This window comes from Pristiophorus japonicus, chromosome 16, assembly GCF_044704955.1.
Source record: "Pristiophorus japonicus isolate sPriJap1 chromosome 16, sPriJap1.hap1, whole genome shotgun sequence".
NCBI classification, from domain to species: domain Eukaryota; kingdom Metazoa; phylum Chordata; class Chondrichthyes; family Pristiophoridae; genus Pristiophorus; species Pristiophorus japonicus.
Window position 1 is genome coordinate 87,007,012 of NC_091992.1, and position 17,717 is coordinate 87,024,728.

The 17,717-nt window shown below is 44.6% G+C and overlaps 1 protein-coding gene across 1 annotated transcript in view; it reads left to right on the forward strand.

The window, feature by feature from the left end:
- The window catches only part of LOC139226633 (myosin-16), a 326,697-nt gene that overhangs the window by 97,607 nt on the left and 211,373 nt on the right, over positions 1-17,717 (forward strand). The window lies entirely within an intron of this gene.

Below are 17,717 nucleotides of genomic sequence, written 5' to 3' on the forward strand. Positions count from 1 at the left end.
AATTTCCTTTACTATAGAATCTTCTTCCCGAACTCGCTCGGGCAGTGTGCTTCAGATCACAACAACTCGCTGCGTAATTTTTTCCCCTCATGTCGCCTCTGGTTCTGTTGTTGATCACCTTAAATCTGTGTCCTTTGGCTGCTGACCATTCTCGTCGCAGAAACCACCAAGGAGGAATGGAAATGGGTGATGAGCTAAGTAGGTCTGGTGGAGAGGGCAGGGTTGGGGTGGAGTGAGCAGGATCGAGATGTTGGGGTGGGGTGAGCAGGACCGAGATATTGGGGTGGGCACAAGAGGATCCGAGTCGCGGGTTGGGGGCAGAGGTCAGGAGGTTGGCTTGCAGCAGTGTTTGGAAGTGAGATTCAGGCAGAACAGCGCGGAAAGGTTAAGTGACCATGCATTTTTAAATAAGGCAAAATGTGCAAAATAATTGAGAAAAATGCAAAACTAAAATAAAATAAAAAAATATATATCATTTGCTTGTGCATGATCTATGTTGTCACATGCTTAGCACGGATCGGTTTTGAGATGTGATTGGTCTTTGGTCCATAGTGTCACATGGTTAACACAAAATTACAAATCTAAACTTTTTAATAAGATTGTCTCAATTAATACATTGTAAGCAGTGACCAGTTCACATGCTTTCTTTCAGGTTTTTGTTATAAACCGTAACTACAAATTCTCCTTTAGTTGCTACCCATTTCCTTTTTCCCTATGAAGATCTGTTGGAGACATTCGTCCTTGAACTAAAAGATGGCTGACACTGCATTACCCTCTTGGATTGAAGCCCTGTGGTAGAGATAAGATTCCAGTGATCTGGGGCCAAGCAGGTGGTCTACATCTTCTGTGCCTGTAAATGATGTTCCATCATTAAACAATATGGTATCTTTCCCAAGATTGCAGCTGTAAATTTTTGAAACCATGCCAGAAGAATATTACTCCTACACAACCGCTGGGATATCATCTATTATTATATTTTCATTGCATTTTAGGCATGGTGACAGCGAGGGAGAAAGACTTGGGAACAGTGAAGGAAACAGGTCCTAAGACAACAACACTGAGGAGGACTGGGAAGGGAGGGTTTTGAGATACTGGACCCCAATGTGGGAGAGAGGGGAGAGGAACATGGGATAGCGAGGAATAAGGAGAGAGAGACAGCGAGGGCACTGGGGAGACACAGATGTGCACCATGAAGAAGAGAAGCGAGACCTTGACAACAATGAGGGAGATGGGAGAGACATAGATGGGGACAGTGAAAGAGAGAGACCGAGGGAGACTGCCAGAGAAGTGGGACAGAGAGAGAAACGGTGAATGAAAGAAGGAAGAGGAACGAGGCGAGCTGTGAGGAAGAGGGAGTAGAGAGATCCGGGAGTGAGAAACACGTGATAACAGTAGGGAAGGGAGCGAGACAGACACGTACAGACTGAGGAAGAGGGGTAGAGAAAATGGGGGGGAGAGAGAAAGCAATGGGGAACGGTGAGGGAGAGGCAAGGGGTCAGAGGGACAAAAGACAATCTGGGAATAAAGGGGAAAAAAGAGAAGAGGAGGATTGAGAGGAGAGAGGTAGAGATAGGCTATGAAGTAAGGGAGATAGGCAGGCAGAGAATGAGAGACAGGAAGACAGGAAAGGAGGGTGATGCATTGACCAACATCATTCCATTTTCCTTTCTTGAAGTCCATATTCAGTTTTTTCCTCACTTTCTTTAACACCTCAATTTATACAGCGTTAACGGGTACTTTTCCGTTGATGGTTTTAGTGGCTTAAGAATGTCTCACTCATTTCCCTTCAATGATGTCTGCTTATATGCTTGGTTAAGAGCCTTGTCCCACAGTATGTATACAGGTGATGAATGGAGATCAGTGATCCATATGGTGCTTTCATTTGCGCATCACCTGGGTGAAACCAAGTGTTTCTCACGTGTAATATAATCAGACCTCAAGATCTTCTTCAGGTTCTCATTGCGAAACAGAGTGCTTTAGAAGTATTTTTTTTTTAAAGTACTACATGGAACAGTCAAGTGGCTGCAATACTGGAGAAGGCTTCCAACCCAAATATGCTCAGTTTGCACACCAGCCTTGCTATTCAAGCATTGAACATAACTATCCACAGGTTTTTTTTTTCAAAAGCCTGGGATGGGCAAACTAAACAGAGAAATAGAAAATAGGTGCAGGAGTAGGCCATTCGGCCCTTCGAGCCTTCACCACCATTCAACATGATCATGGCTGATCATTCACCTCAGTACCCCTTTCCCGCTTTTTCTCCATCCCCCTTGATCCTTTTAGTCGTAAGGGCCATATCTAACTCCCACTTGAATATATCCAATGAACTGGCATCAACGACTCTGCGGCAGGGAATTCCACAGGTTAACAACTCTGAGTGAAGATGTTTCTCCTCATCTCAGTCCTAAATGGCCTACCCCTTATCCCAAGACTGTGTCCCTTGGTTCTGGACTTCCCCAACATCGGGAACATTCTTCCCGCATCTAACCTATCCCGTCCCATCAGAATCTGAGATCCCCTCTCATCCTTCTAAACAACAGTGTATAAAGGCCCAGTTGATCCAGTCTCTCCTCATATGTCAGTCCAGCCATCCCTGGAATCAGTCTGGTGAACCTTCGCTGCACTCCCTCAATAGCAAGAATGTCCTTCCTCAGATTAGGACACCAAAACTGTACACAATATTCCAGGTGAGGCCTCACCAAGGCCCTGTACAACTGCAGCAAGGCCTCCTTGCTCTTATACTCAAATCCCCTAGCTATGAAGGCCAACATACCATCTGCCTTCTTCACCGCCTGCTATACCTGCATGCCAACTTTCAATGACTGATGTACCATGACACCCAGGTCTCGTTGCACCTCCCCGTTGCCTAATCTGCCACCATTCAGATAATATTCTGCCTTTGTGTTTTTGCCCCCAAAGTAGATAACCTCACATTTATCCACATTATACTGCATCTGCCATGCATTTGCCCATTCACCTAACCTGTCCAAATCACCCTGCACCCTCTTAGCGTCCTCCTCACAGCTCACACCACCACCCAGCTTAGTGTCATCTGCAAACTTGGAGATATTACACTCAATTCTTTCATCCAAATCATTAATGTACATTGTAAATAGCTGGGGTCCCGGCATTGAGCCCTGCGGTACTCCACTAGTCACTGCCTCCCATTCCGAAAAGGACCCGTTTATCCCGACTCTCTACTTCCTGTCTGCCAACCAATTCTCTATCCACGCCAGTACATTACTCCCAATACCATGCGCTTTGATCTTGCACACCAATCTCTTATGTGGGACCTTGGCAAAGGCCTTTTTGAAAGTCCAAATGCACCACATCCACTGGTTCTCCCTTGTCCACTCTACTAGTTACATCCTCAAAAAATTCCAGAACATTGGTCAAGCATGATTTCCCTTTCATAAATCCATGCTGACTTGGACCGATCCTGTCACCGCTTTCCAATTGCGCTGCTATTTCACCCTTAATAATTGATTCCAACATTTTCCCCACTACTGATGTCAGGCTAACCGGTCTATAGTTACCCATTTTCTCTCTCCCTCCTTTTTAAAAAAAGTGGTGTTACATTAGCTACCCTCCAGTCCATAGGAACTGATCCAGAGTCGATAGACTGTTGGAAAATGATCACCAATGCATCCATTATTTCTAGCGCCACCTCCTTAAGTACTCTGGGGTGCAGACAAATCACGCCCCGGAGATTTATCAGCCTTCAATCCCATCAATTTCCCCAACACAATTTCCCGCCTAATAAGGATATCCTTCAGTTCCTCCTTTTCACAAGCCCCTCGGTCCCCTAGTACATCCGGAAGGTCATTTGTGTCTTCCTTCGTGAAGACAGAACCAAAGTATTGTTCAATTGGTCTGCCATTTCTTTGTTCCCCATTATTAATTCACCTGAGTCCGACTGCAAGGGACCTACGTTTGTCTTCACTAATCTTTTTCTCTTCACATATATATATAAGAAGCTTTTGCAGTCAGTTTTTAGGTTCCCGACTTCCTCTCGTATTCTATTTTCCCCCTCCTAATTAAACCCTTTGTCCTCCTCTGCTAACTTCTAAATTTCTCCCAGTCCTCGGGTTTGCTGCTTTTTCTGGCCAATTTATATGCCTCTTCCTTGGATCGAACACTATCCTTAATTTCCCTTGTTAGCCACAATTGAGCCACCTTCCCTGTTTTATTTTTACTCCAGACAGGGATGTACAACGGTTGAAGTTCATCCATGTGATCTCTAAATATTTGCCATTGCCTATCCACCATTAACCCTTTAAGTATCATTTTGCCAGTCTATTCTAGCCAATTCATGCCTCATGCCATTGAAGTTAGCTTTCCTTAAGTTTAGGACCCTAGCTTCTGAATTAACTGTGTCACTCTCAATCTTAATAAAGAATTCTACCATATTATGGTCACTCTTCCCCAAGGGGCCTCACACAACAAGATTGCTAATTAGTCCCTTCTCATTACACATCACCCAGTCTAGGATGGCCAGCTCTCTAGTTGGTTCCTCGACATATTGGTCAAGAAAACCATCCCTAATACACTCCAGGAAATCCTCCTCCACCGCATTGCTACTAGTTTGGTTAGCCCAATCTATATATAAATTAAAGTCGCCTATGATAACTGCTGTACCTTTATTGTACACATCCCTTATTTCTTCTTTGATGCTGTCCCCAACCTCACTACTACTGTTTGGTGGCCTGTACACAACTCCCACCAATGTTTTCTGCCCTTTGGTATTACGTAGCTCCACCCATACCGATTCCACATCATCCAAGCCAATGTCCTTCCTTACTATTGCATTAATTTCCTCTTTAACCAGCAAAGCCACCCCGCCTCCTTTTCCTCTCTGTCTATCCTTCCTAAATGTTGCATACCCCTGGATGTTGAGTTCCCAGCCTTGGTCACCCTGGAGCCATGTCTCTGTGATGCCAATTACATCGTATCCATTAACTGCTATCTGCGCAGTTAATTCGTCCACCATATTCCTCACATTGAGGCACAGAGCCTTCAGGCTTGTCTTTTTAACACACCTTGCCGCTTTAGAATTTTGCTGTAATGTGGCCCTTTTTGTTTTTTGCCTTGGGATTCTCTGCCCTCCACTTTTATTTTCTACTTTCTATCTTTTGCCTCTGTCTCCCTTTTGTTTCCCTTTGCCTCCCTGCATAGGTTCCCTTCCCCCTGCCATATTAGTTTAACTCCTCCCCAACAGCACTAGCAAACACTCCCCCGAGGACATTGGTTCCGGTCCTGCCCAGATGCAGACCATCTGGTTTGTACTGGTCCCACCTCCCCCAGAACCGGTTCCAATGTCCCAGGAATTTGAATCCCTCCCTTCTGCACCACTCCTCAAGCCACGTATTCATCTGAGCTATCCTGCGATTCCTACTTTGACTAGCACGTGGCACTGGTATCAATCCTAAGATTACTACTTTTTAATTTAGCTCCTAGCTCCCTAAATTCGTCTCGTAGGACTTCATCCCGTTTTTTACCTATATCTTTGGTACCTATGTGCACCACGACAACTGGCTGTTCACCCTCCCTTTTCAGAATGTCCTGAACCCGCTCCGAGACATCCTTGACCCTTGCACCAGGGAGGCAACATACCATCCTGGAGTCTCGGTTGCGGCCGCAGAAATGCATATCTATTCCCCTTACAATTGAATCCCCTATCACTATAGCTCTCCCACTCTTTTTCCTGCCCTCCTGTGCAGCAGAGCCACCCACGGCGAACTTGGCTGCTGCTGCCCTCCCCTGATGAGTCATCCCCCTCAACAGTACCTAAAGCGGTGTATCTGTTTTGCAGGGGGATGACCGCTGTGGAACACTGCACTACCTTCCTTACTGCTCTTCCTGTTGGTCACCCATTTACTATCTGGCTATGTACCCTTTACCTGCGGTGAGACCAACTCGCTAAACGTGCTATTCACGTCATTCTCAGCATCGTGCATGCTCCAGAGTGAACCCACCCGCAGCTGCAGTGCCGCAATGCGGTCTGTCAGGATCTGCAGCCGGATACACTTCCCACACACGTAGTCGTCAGGGACACCGGAAGTGTCCCTGAGTTCCCACATAGTACAGGAGGAGAATAACATGTGTCTGAACTGTCCTGCCATGATTTAACCCTTTGATAAACTTAATTTGGCAACAACAATGCTAAAGGTTACTCACTGATAAAGAAAGAAAAATAAAAACTACTTACCAATCACTTACCCCCTTGGCTGTGATGTCACCTTTCGCTTTCTTTCTACTTCTTTATTGCCTTCTCCCTGCTGCTGCACCGGCTGGCCTCCTCACCGACGTTGCCCAAATCCTGATCTCGCGGCCTTTTTATAGGCCTCCGACCCCAGACTCTCGCCTCCTCACCGACGTTGCCCAAATCCTGATCTCGCGGCCTTTTTATAGGCCTCCGACCCCAGACTCTCGCCTCCTCACCGACGTTGCCCAAATCCTGATCTCGCGGCCTTTTTATAGGCCTCCGACCCCAGACTCTCGCCTCCTCACCGACGTTGCCCGACTCCTGATCGCGCGGCCTTTTTATAGGCCTCCGACCCCAGACTCTCCTCACCGACGTTGCCCGACTCCTGATCGCGCGGCCTTTTTATAGGCCTCCGACCCCAGACTCTCGCCTCCTCACCGACGTTGCCCGACTCCTGATCTCGCGGCCTTTTTATAGGCCTCCGACCCCAGACTCTCGCCTCCTCACCGACGTTGCCCGACTCCTGATCTCGCGGCCTTTTTATAGGCCTCCGACCCCAGACTCTCGCCTCCTCACCGACGTTGCCCGACTCCTGATCTCGCGGCCTTTTTATAGGACTCCGACCCCAGACTCTCGCCTCCTCACCGACGTTGCCCGACTCCTGATCTCGCGGCCTTTTTATAGGCCTCCGACCCCAGACTCTCGCCTCCTCACCGACGTTGCCCGACTCCTGATCTCACAGCCTTTTTATAGACCGCCGACCCCGGACTCGCGCTTTCTCACTGAAGCTGCCCGACTCCTGATCTCGCGGCCTTTATATAGGCCTCTGACCCATGACTCTCGCCTCCTCACCGACACTGGAGCTTGGGGCAGATTGTGATCAGATGCAAAGCAGAGTCATATCTCTGCCCCCGCAGGGTGGCTTTATCAGGACTTCAGCAGAATATAATTCTGAGATAGCTTTCCGTTATTACAGCATTTCTCAGAATAATGGTGTCAGCCATAGCTCGGTGGTAGCTCCCTTACCTCTGAGTCAGAAAGTTGTGGGTTCAAGCCCCACTCCAGATACTTGAGCACAAGATCTAGGCTGACACTCCAGTGCAGTACTGAGGGAGTGCTGCACTGTCAGAGGTGCCGTCTTTTGAATGAAACTTTAATCCGAGGTCCTGCCTGCCTTCTCGGGTGGACATAATAAATCCCACGGCACTATTTCTAAGAGCAGGGCAGTTCTCCCAATGTGTCCCCAGCAATATTTGTCCCTCAACCAACATCACTAAAAATTGGTTATCTGGTCATAATCACATTGCTCTTCGTGGGATCTTGCTTATTTTAAATTGGCTGCTGCATTTCCTGCATTACAGCAGTGACTACACTTCAAAGGTACTTTTTGGCTGTTGGGATAGCCTGAGCTTATGAAAGGTGCTATATAATTGTAAATCTTTTACCAATTGTCAAATTGTAGGTAACTTTGTACAGTGGCTCTGTAGCCATTAAGAGTGGGGTTGAGGCTCCTTGAACTCCGTTCATGTGAAGCTTATATTTAAGCAGAGCCATCCCATTAGTCCGAGCCAGATTCAAACACAAATCCTAGAAATGAAACAATACTCTGCAAACCCCTCTGTCCCATGTATTGGTATAATTTCTCTTGTATGCCCTTGCCACTGATCCTATCCCCCTTCCCAATTTCTCACTTAGGCTGTACCAGATGGTGGACAACATTTATATCTCCTGAACCAAGAACTGAGCTTCAAGCCCTACATCCTAGTCGTCACCGAGTTTACTTCCACCTCTGCAATACCACTTACTTCCACTCCCACCATTGCAAATCTGTACTCTATGCTCAACTCCAGATTTAATTACTCCAATTTTCCACCCTCACCCTCCCCACCCCCACATACCAGCCTCCCAAGCTCCACACTTCAGAAACTTCAAATTATCTAAAATTCCGCTGTCTGCCTCCTCTCCTGCTTACCAATCGCTGCAATCCTTACGCACCCACACTAGCTCCTACTCCCGAAAGCAATGATTTCAGAATTCTCATGCTTACCTACAAATCCCTCCACGGCCTCACCCTAAGAAAAAAAGATTTGCATTTATATAGCGACTTTCATGACCAGCGGACTTCTCAAAGCCGGACTTTACAGCCAGTGAAGTAGTTTTGGAGTGTAGTTACTGTTGTAATGTAGGAAACGCGGCAGCCAATTTGCACACAACAAACAGCAATGTGATAATGACCAGATAATCTGTTTTTGTTATGTTGATTGAAGGATAAATATTGGCCAGGACACCAGGGATAACTCCCCTGCTCTTCTTTGAAATAATGCCATGGGATCTTTTACGTCCACCTGAGAGAGCAGACGGGGCCTCGGTTTAACGTCTCATCTGAAAGACACTACCTCCAACAGTGCAGCACTCCCTCAGCACTGCACTGGAGTGTCAGACTAGATTTTTGTGCTCCAGTCCCTGGAGTGGGACTTGAACCCACAACCTTCTGACTCAGAGGCGAGAGTGCTGCGCAGAGAGACACAGCTGACACCCTACAGTACCTCTATGGCCTGCTCCAGCTTTATGTCCCATCTTGTGCCCTACAGCTCTCCAACCCTGGCCTGCTGTGTAGGCCTCATCCTCTGCACCACCGTCGGGGGCACAACGTTCAGTTGTCTCAACCCTACTGTCTGCAACTCCTTCCCTAACCCTCCCCACTGCACTTTTTCTCTCCTTTTTTTGGTTACTTCTCCTAAGTCCCCCACTTCTACTTTGTGTTTGGTTTGCTCTTCTGTGAAACATATTGGGTAATTTTCTAAGCTAACAGTGCTATATAAATTCAAGTTATTGTTGTCTATGTTGTGTTTCCTCACACTAATGGGAAACAGTAATTCCTCCTGCACCCCACATCTTCCACTGGTATTTTGAATGTAAACATTGTACAGCCTGGGCTAAGTTTGAATCCAGGCCTTGGGAGTGTCAAACAACTGTGCTACTCAGTTCCCCCCATAAAAAGTCACTTGTTGTCATTCTGCCCTCTTCCTCCCAATAGGTTAATAATGTTTTCCTCTATCTACGCTCTGCTGTGGCATTTACCATTCCTCTTCCAAGAGGGAGGATGGATTACCCACTTCTGGGTTTGAGCTAAAGCCGGTAACTGAACCGGTTACCAATCGGCAATGGAAGAAATGCTGGTTAATTCACCTCACATTAAATTATCCCTCTCTATCCTTTTAGGGAAATAGCTTGCCTTCCCCCGTAGCCACAACCCCAATCCCTTCAGACAGGAGCAATGCAAGAATTCAATCGATCTCTTTGAGCGCAAAAAGATGGGCAGACTGGCTACATATTTATAATTCTAAAACATTTTACTAATTCTTATCATCATCATCATCATCATCATCATCATCATAGGCAGTTCCTTGGAATCGAGGAAGACTGCTTCCACTCGAAAAATGAGTCCTTAGGTGGCTGTACAGTCCAACACGAGAGCCACAGTCTCTGTCACAGGTGGAACAGATAGTCGTTGTGGGAAAGGGTGGGTGGGGCAGGTTTGCCGCACGCTCTTTCCACTGCCTGCGCTTGGTTTCTGCATGCTCTCGGCGATGAGACTCAAGGTGCTCAGCGCCCTCCCAGATGCACTTCCTCCACTTAGGGCGGTCTTTGGCCAGGGACTCCCAGATGTCAAGTCTATATTAAAGCTAACAGCATATACTGATATGATATTGCCTTGCTGGAACAATACCGTCAGCAGATAAAAGGTATTCACAGACTCCTACCATGCCTGAAAGTACTGCCTTGATGAATTAATCATACAAACTCGGAAGATCCCAGGATTGTTTCCTGAGCCAAACTTAGGAACCTGATCTCAGCTGAGGTGCCAGTAGGAATGATACAGTTGGTTTCCCTCGGGGTAATTTTGAATTTGGGCTATAGTGTAAAACGGGTGATATTGGATCAGCTGGGATTATAAATCTATCCCAATTAAAATGAAAATTGTCCGATATCAGCCAAAGTTAAAATTGCCCCCCACCATCTCTGGATCAGACGGGGAGAATACCTGCCAGGGTTTCCCCCTTCCCCAATCGCTATTTAGTACCCTCTGAAAAGTGCACATTCTGCTCTAATCAACAGCATAGTCAAATACCCTGCTGTTGGAGAGTGTTTAATATCATAGGCGAATAGAGGACTCTTCAATGAGGTACTAGAAGGGTGTTTGGGGCCCATAGAAGTGTACCTCAACATGAGGGGAAAAAATAGACCAAAAAAAGGTTATTGAAATCTGAAACCGAAACCACCAGTGATTAGTGGTTCAAATCCTTTAATAGAACTATCGCATACAATGGTGAAGATGTCAGAGATGGTCAAATCGCATTTAACTGCGTTGATAACAACTACTTGTAACTCACTGGTACCTAGCCTTGTTATTAAGAGTTCCCAATAGGAAGATTTTCATTATAATCCACTTCATAAATAGAGATTAAAAAGAAAAAACTGCAAATGCTAAAAATCTGAAGTACAAAGAGAAAAAGCTAGAAATGCATAGCAGGTCCATCTGTAGAGAAAAAATAGGGTCTCTTTTGTAAACCCTTTGTGAGTCCTGATGGAGGATCCCGGTCCCAAACATTCACCTGTCTTTGCTCATTACAGATGTTGATGGACCCGCTGCGTATTTCCAGCATTTTCCGTCACTGTTTCAAACCCATTGAGATCTTGCTGGGCTTAACAAAGTGGGGTCCTTCTCAATGAGTGATTGCCCTTTCAGGACGCTTGTTAATAAGGTTTCCTCTGCACAGTCAGGAACACTAAAAGGGCAATGAAACTTTATAGAGTAGGAGGTTGATTGAAGTGACATTCCCACACATGTTTTATCGTAAAATTAAACAGCGCTCACAGCAACGAGGTCCTGAGTTTTAAATAAAGTTCCATTTAGAAGTTGGAGTATGTTAAAAAGGCCGTTTTACTCTCAGTTCATTGCACCTTTGAGACCGTTTAAAAATATGGAATTATAAAAGTTACAGAGTAGCCTGAGGCTTGGCGTTTCAGGAAGTAAACACACTGGGATAATGTTGCAAGGATAAGCTTCCAGTGTATTGGAGTATCGGAGCTATAACGTTGCAGCCTTATTTCCACGATCAAGCTCAACTCTGACACCATGAATGGAACTAATACAGAACATTCTGGAATCACCTGCAGGCCAGGCAGCAACTCTGAACTGACTAGACAAGTTAACGTTTCAAACTGGAAGATAGCACTGATGAACAGCATTTAATGAGGAGTAAATGGGAGGCAAAAAAAAACAACACACACATCACACACCACACACACCCTGATAGAAGAAATAAACAGATCAGCAACAACACCAACAGCAACTTGCATGCGTTTCACAGGAGTCTTATCGGACAAAATATGACATTAAGGACAGAGACCCTCACAAGGTTACCCCATTATCTTTTCATTCATAGGAATAAGTTTTTAAATGTAGCAGTGAATGACTTAGAAATACATTTTCCCTCTGATAACTGTTAAGAGTCTAGAGTGAAATGCATCTTTATACAGTTTCTAGTAAGTGCGTCTGCAGCAGAGGGTTACCTGTAATTCAACACTAATTCGCCTTGAAGTGGCAATCTCTGTTGTGGCAAATGGAAGTATCACTGATGTATTGGGGTCACTTTTGTGAGATAGGACTTAACTATCGTGACAGTGTAAAGAGATCTTTACCCTGCATCAAATCTATGCGAGTGCCTAAACTGTGAGTGCTTGATACAGCCTAGGGGTATCAGCAGTGGCACAAGTTCCAATGAGATCGCTGAGATCCAACACAAAAAATTAAAATGAGAAGTTAAATGATTAGGTTGTGTTAAAAGGAAAAAACTGGAAACTCACACAATTGGTGCAAGTTTGATCAGGCCGACTAAATGGTTGGATTTTGGTTAAAAATTAATTTTTTAACTTAAGTGTTAAAGTTGTCATTGTATAATATTAGGCAATAATTAGCACCAAGGTTTGTGCAGATCAGGATTTCTCCCACAACTTGATTATTTTGTCGCAATGCAAAGCTAAGTGCCCTCTACTAAATCCCCTCAATGTTCGTCAAGCTAGCTCTTGCCCTCAAATCTTGCTTTACACATTTCAGTGAAAGTGCATGGACTCACCTGAAGATTCAGTTATCTTATCAATTTATGAGCCACACAGATCAGGAACGTCCCACATTCAGTCACTGAGGTGTGCTGAGTTAGTCGGTCTTATCCTGGGCAAAAGCTGCTCACCTGTGGTGGCCACTGTGATCAAATAAGATGTCACCGCTCACTGTCAAGGCTCACACATGAATCATGGTCACTTGGGCCAGGTAGCCGAGGGAAGTGTCCTGTGGGAAGCAACAACTGTCCCTGAGCCACTGCCGCTAGCTTGATGCGGATGGAGGATAGAACCTGCGGGCCTTCCTGGCTTCTGTGCCTGAGCAATTGGGTGGAGCTGAACCAGCCCCATAAAGGCTAACAATGGCGGAATGGGCCTTGCCATTCATCAATGACAGGGCCACAGTCAGAAAATGAAAGTTGCAGCTGCAAATTTTAAACAGCTGTGCACATACAACCATGCACATGCGTAATCAGTTGAATGGTGTCACCTGTGCTCTGGTAGCCACCGTGCAAAGTAAACTGAGCAGAATTGCACAGTACCAGGACCCTACAAATACAGAATTGCTTCTATGTGAAGTGGTCGCCTATAATGTTAACTCACCATCATAATGACTTAGAATCAGAGATTTCAAAACGGAGATGATTATTCTTCTTAGGTGATCCCTCGTATCGAGGATGACTTGCTTCCATACCAAAAAGGGATGAGTTCACAGGTGTTTCAATGAATGACCTGACATTCCAGGTCCCGAACTACATATTGAAGGGTGGAAGATGCCTGTGCGTGGATTTTTTTAATGTGTGGTGGCCGTTGCACACCAGCCACCACACAGGTACTAATGTAGCATAGGTTTTGATAACTGAGCGACTATTGCCTCACCAGCCACCAATCCTGCTAGTTCTGTCTCACTTGCACCCCATGCAAAGGATGACTTCCTCACAAAAGTTCAGAATATGAATGTTCATTGATGTAGAGAAAATAAACAATTGTCAGATAATAAACTTGTTGATATGATGACATTATAAGTAGGACAAGTGATTTGTTACAGTATGACCGATCCAACGGACTTTGCCTCTGAATTTGACACCGAGCCACATAAGGAGATATTAGGACAGGGTTTGGTCACACAGGTAATTTTTAAGGGGCATTTTAAAGGAGGAGAGGGAACTAGAGAGTTAGGGAGGGAATTCGAGCTTCGGGCTGAGGAAGTTGAAAGTATGGCCGCCAATGTTGGAGCGATTTAAATCGGTGATGCGCAAGAGGCCAAAATTGGAGGAGTATAGAGTTCTCAGAGGGTTGTAGGGCTGGCGAAGGTTACAGAGATAGGGAAGGATTTGAATACAATGCCGGTTTGTTAACAGCAGGGCAAAATGTATCCTTAATTTCAAAAATTCTTTGAATATGTGGCCATAATGGCCTGGCAGGGTGGCAGGGTGGGACTCCCCCACCTCCCCCCTCAATGCGAGGTGGATGCACAGGGGAGTGGCATAAATGGAGTGGGAGCCTGCCCTCTTTAAACAAATGATCGGTCCCCAGGATTTGGGATAGGGTCAAGGCCAGGGCAGACTAGTGCCCTGTAAGTATTTTCCTGCTGTATACCGGTGGCAGAGCGAGCCTCCAGGAATTTCAGGCGCCTATTAACTTTGAGGTCACGTTGATGGTCCTTACTCACACTGCGCTGTTAATAGCACAAGCTATCGAAACCCTTTTTAAATTAAAAATCTCGAAGATAGAAAGCAATTTTATTCTCTGTTTGTAGACAAATGAAAACAGGCAGGCAAGGACTTGAAGAGCTGGATATAAATAGTACCATATCCCGACAGAAGTGGAGTTGTGCTTTTTTCTGAAACTTACAAGGAATGGTTGGCTGGGATTCCCTGCACAATGAAGTAGATGTGTATGTTATACAGTCTGACTGGGAGTACAAAGATCTTTCTTTCAGGTTCCTGACAGACTGCTGCAGTGATGAGCAAGAAACTAAGCAGAACATTGTAACCCACTCATCTTCTGTGTTGTCAGATGTTGAGCCCATTTAGATTCGAATAATAATTTTTAAAAACAATTTGCTTGATAATATGCCAAATAGAGCAGGGTACCGTGACTCTTTAATCTACAAATAATTTAAAGATGAATTCAGTCATCTAACCATTTACTCAGTAAGATTCTTGGAACTGGCAAGAAAAAGTCATTTAGAAAATCAAACCCGACCAGAAATTTCATAGAAGTATGAATGTGCAATACCATTCAGCACTTATTGGGAAGTCTTTCGTACCTCTTACTTTTCAAACATAAGTTTATTAGTGGTGACTGCAAGATTGTGGGCTTTTGGATTTAAGTGCATGGCCTGACTCCATTTGGTGCTCATTAGGTTTCACTGAAGCCTCTTTTGCATCCATACTGTACAGGATCCAGTCGCGAGATTTCCCTCAACAGATGAGGAAGAGAATGCAAAGACTGATTCCATGAACTGTGTGTCTGAATCTCTCTCATTGCTTCCTTAAGTTGTCCTCCCAGCGTTCATTGTGTTATCTTTGGTTCATCAGTCAAGGTGGTCTTACTTGTGGGGTCCTCTTCGCTTTGCTTTGGTTGAATATACCATCAAGGTTTCCTTCGACACACAGTCCAGCGGAGACTGGAGAAACGTCAGGAGCATTCAGATGCAAACATCGCTCAGGGTTAAGATTTTAACCTAATTTATTTACATTATTGTGAAGATCAGATTACCTTTTCAGAAAAAAAAAATTCTGTTGTTCAGCATCTGTAGCCAAGTATTCAGATTGTCAGTAAACTTCACCAAAGCCAATGGGAAACCCCGTTTAAAGCTTGTCACTGGATACTGTGTGAAATCAGCCCAATGATGGCTCTCCCTCTGCTTCTTGCAAAGAACCAACGGCCTTTTACTTGGTATCTCCTCACTTAAGCATGGGTGAGATTAGGAGGTCAGCAACTCAGACAAGAACATTCATCTTATAACTCCTTAGCCTTAACATTGGCTTTCAATTTACGTCCGCTTTGGCTCAGTGGTAGCATTCTTGCCTCTGAGTTGGGAGGTTGTGGGTTCAAGTAGGTTGTGAGTTCAAGTCCCACTTCAGAGACTTCAGCACATAATCTAGGCTGGTACTGCAATGCAGTGCTGAGGGAATACTACACTGTCCGAGGTGATGTCTTTTGGATGAGACGTTAAACCAAGGTGAACGTAAAACATTCCATGGCTCTATTCGAAGAAGAGCAGGGGAGGTCTTCCAGTTCATTGGCCAATACTAATCCCTCATCTGGTCATTATCACATTGCTGTTTGTGAGACTATGCTATGCGCAAATTGGCTGCCCCATTTCTTACATTACAACAGTGACTACACTTCAAAAGTACTTAATTGATTGTAAAGCACTTTGCGACATCCGAAGATCATGAAAAGTGTTTTATAAATATATGCAAGTTCTTTCCATTTACCATTCTGATTGAGCAGGTAAGAGTCTCAACCTGTCTAAACTTCCAGCAGACTGCCCGGAACATTATCTTGTATATGGAGTGCCTTTTCTGTCTTTTACCACCAGGGTGAACAATGAAGACCTATTAAAGAAGAAAATAAAACTACCTTTCTTAGTCACTCCTAGCAGTCAGCAGAACAGAGACAAACCTCATGGACTTTGTGCATATGCAGAGTGAAATTTTCTGACAATATGTTGTCATTAGGTTTATTTATCATATGTTTATAGTTAAGCTAAATGCAATCATTGCACTTGAGCCTATTTTGAAAAGTCAGCGCATGATAACTTTTTATGATATTTGTAACTCATTTTAGCATAGTATATTCTGTATCAATGATTAGTGAAATGATCAATAGTCGATGTTAGGATGACCCATTTACACATTAATTTTATATAAACATTGTTGTTTTGCTTTTCTCAGCTATATTTTAAAGATTATGCATTCAGTTTCAGAGTTTTGCTTGCCTTATTTAACTTTTTTTTAACGTTGCCGACAAGGTATTTGGAACATATTCCAAAAATATCACTTTTTATTCAGTTCTTTTGTGTTGAATGGTTAAGAATTTAGAATTTGGTCTCAAATCAAAGTTACTTCATGAGGAATGAAGTGGCCTCTGGTGAGTCACTCAGGGCCCTAGGTTTTACTGGACACATTACTGATCTATATTTATAGTGTTACGCACTGACTTGACTATTTCATCGCACTCCTGGCCGGCCTCCCATGTTCTATCCTCCATAAACCTGAGTTCATGCAAAACTCTGTTGCCCGTGACCTGACTTGTACCAAGTCCCATTCATCCATCACCCCTGTCATCGCTGACTTACATTGCCTCCTGGTTAAGCAACGCATCAATTTTAAAATTCTCATCCTTCTCGTCCCTCCCTATCTCTGTAATTTCCTCCAGCCCCACACCCTCTGAAATACCTGCGCTCCTCCAATTCTGGCCTCTTGAGCATCCCGGATTTTAATTGCTCAACTATTGGTGGCCGTGTCTTCAGGTGCCTGGGCCCTAAGTTCTTAAATTCCCTCCCTAAATCTCTTTCCTCCTTTAAGGCACTCCTTAAAATCTACCTCTTTGACCAAGCTTTTGGTCATCTGTCTCTTTATGTGGCTCGATGCCAGATTTATTTTTAAACACTCCTGTAAAGCGCCTTGGGATGTTTTACTACTTGAAAAGTGCTATATAAATACAGGTGGTTGTTGTTATCATCATGGGAACAGTCTCAACCGTTGCCATATTTGAGAACAACATACTGCACCGTGGAGTGATGGAACATGGTTTTGTGTCTTTGCCCATATATTGAGCCCCTGATTTCAGTACTCCACTGTGAGCTGATGCCAAATTGAAGCCAAGCATTTTGCAACAGAAATAAAAAACAATTATAGGACCAATAGTTCTATTAAATAGTTTCATTTTAATAGAGCCCTTTCACTTGTTGAATAGACGTTGGTCTCCTGCCTCCTAGTAGTAGTCTCTTACCTTCCTATGCTGGAGAGTAAGGAAAGGACAAGGAATGACACCAAATCTGAGTTAAACATTCCACAGCTGGGCAGGCCAAGAACGGAGACGCAGAGGCACGGCAGCAGAAAATCTGTCGTGGGTCACAGATGAAGTGGAGGCGGACTGGAAATGGCTTGGATGCCATTTTATGAGAGGGATTTTACAACTTCATATGAAAAATATACAGCACCAGACGGAGCAGCATGACCTCACAGTGCACTGATTGATACAGTGCCAGGCATATCACAAGGATATTTCCCTGAAACCTGATGTAGTTCTATAGAATAAGCCAGTACCACAGTGAGAATATACAGATGAGAGTGGAACTCAACAAACCAGTGCATACTTTAATAATTCACTCATTATTTAATGATGAACAGATGCTATTCTTTTGCTCTGG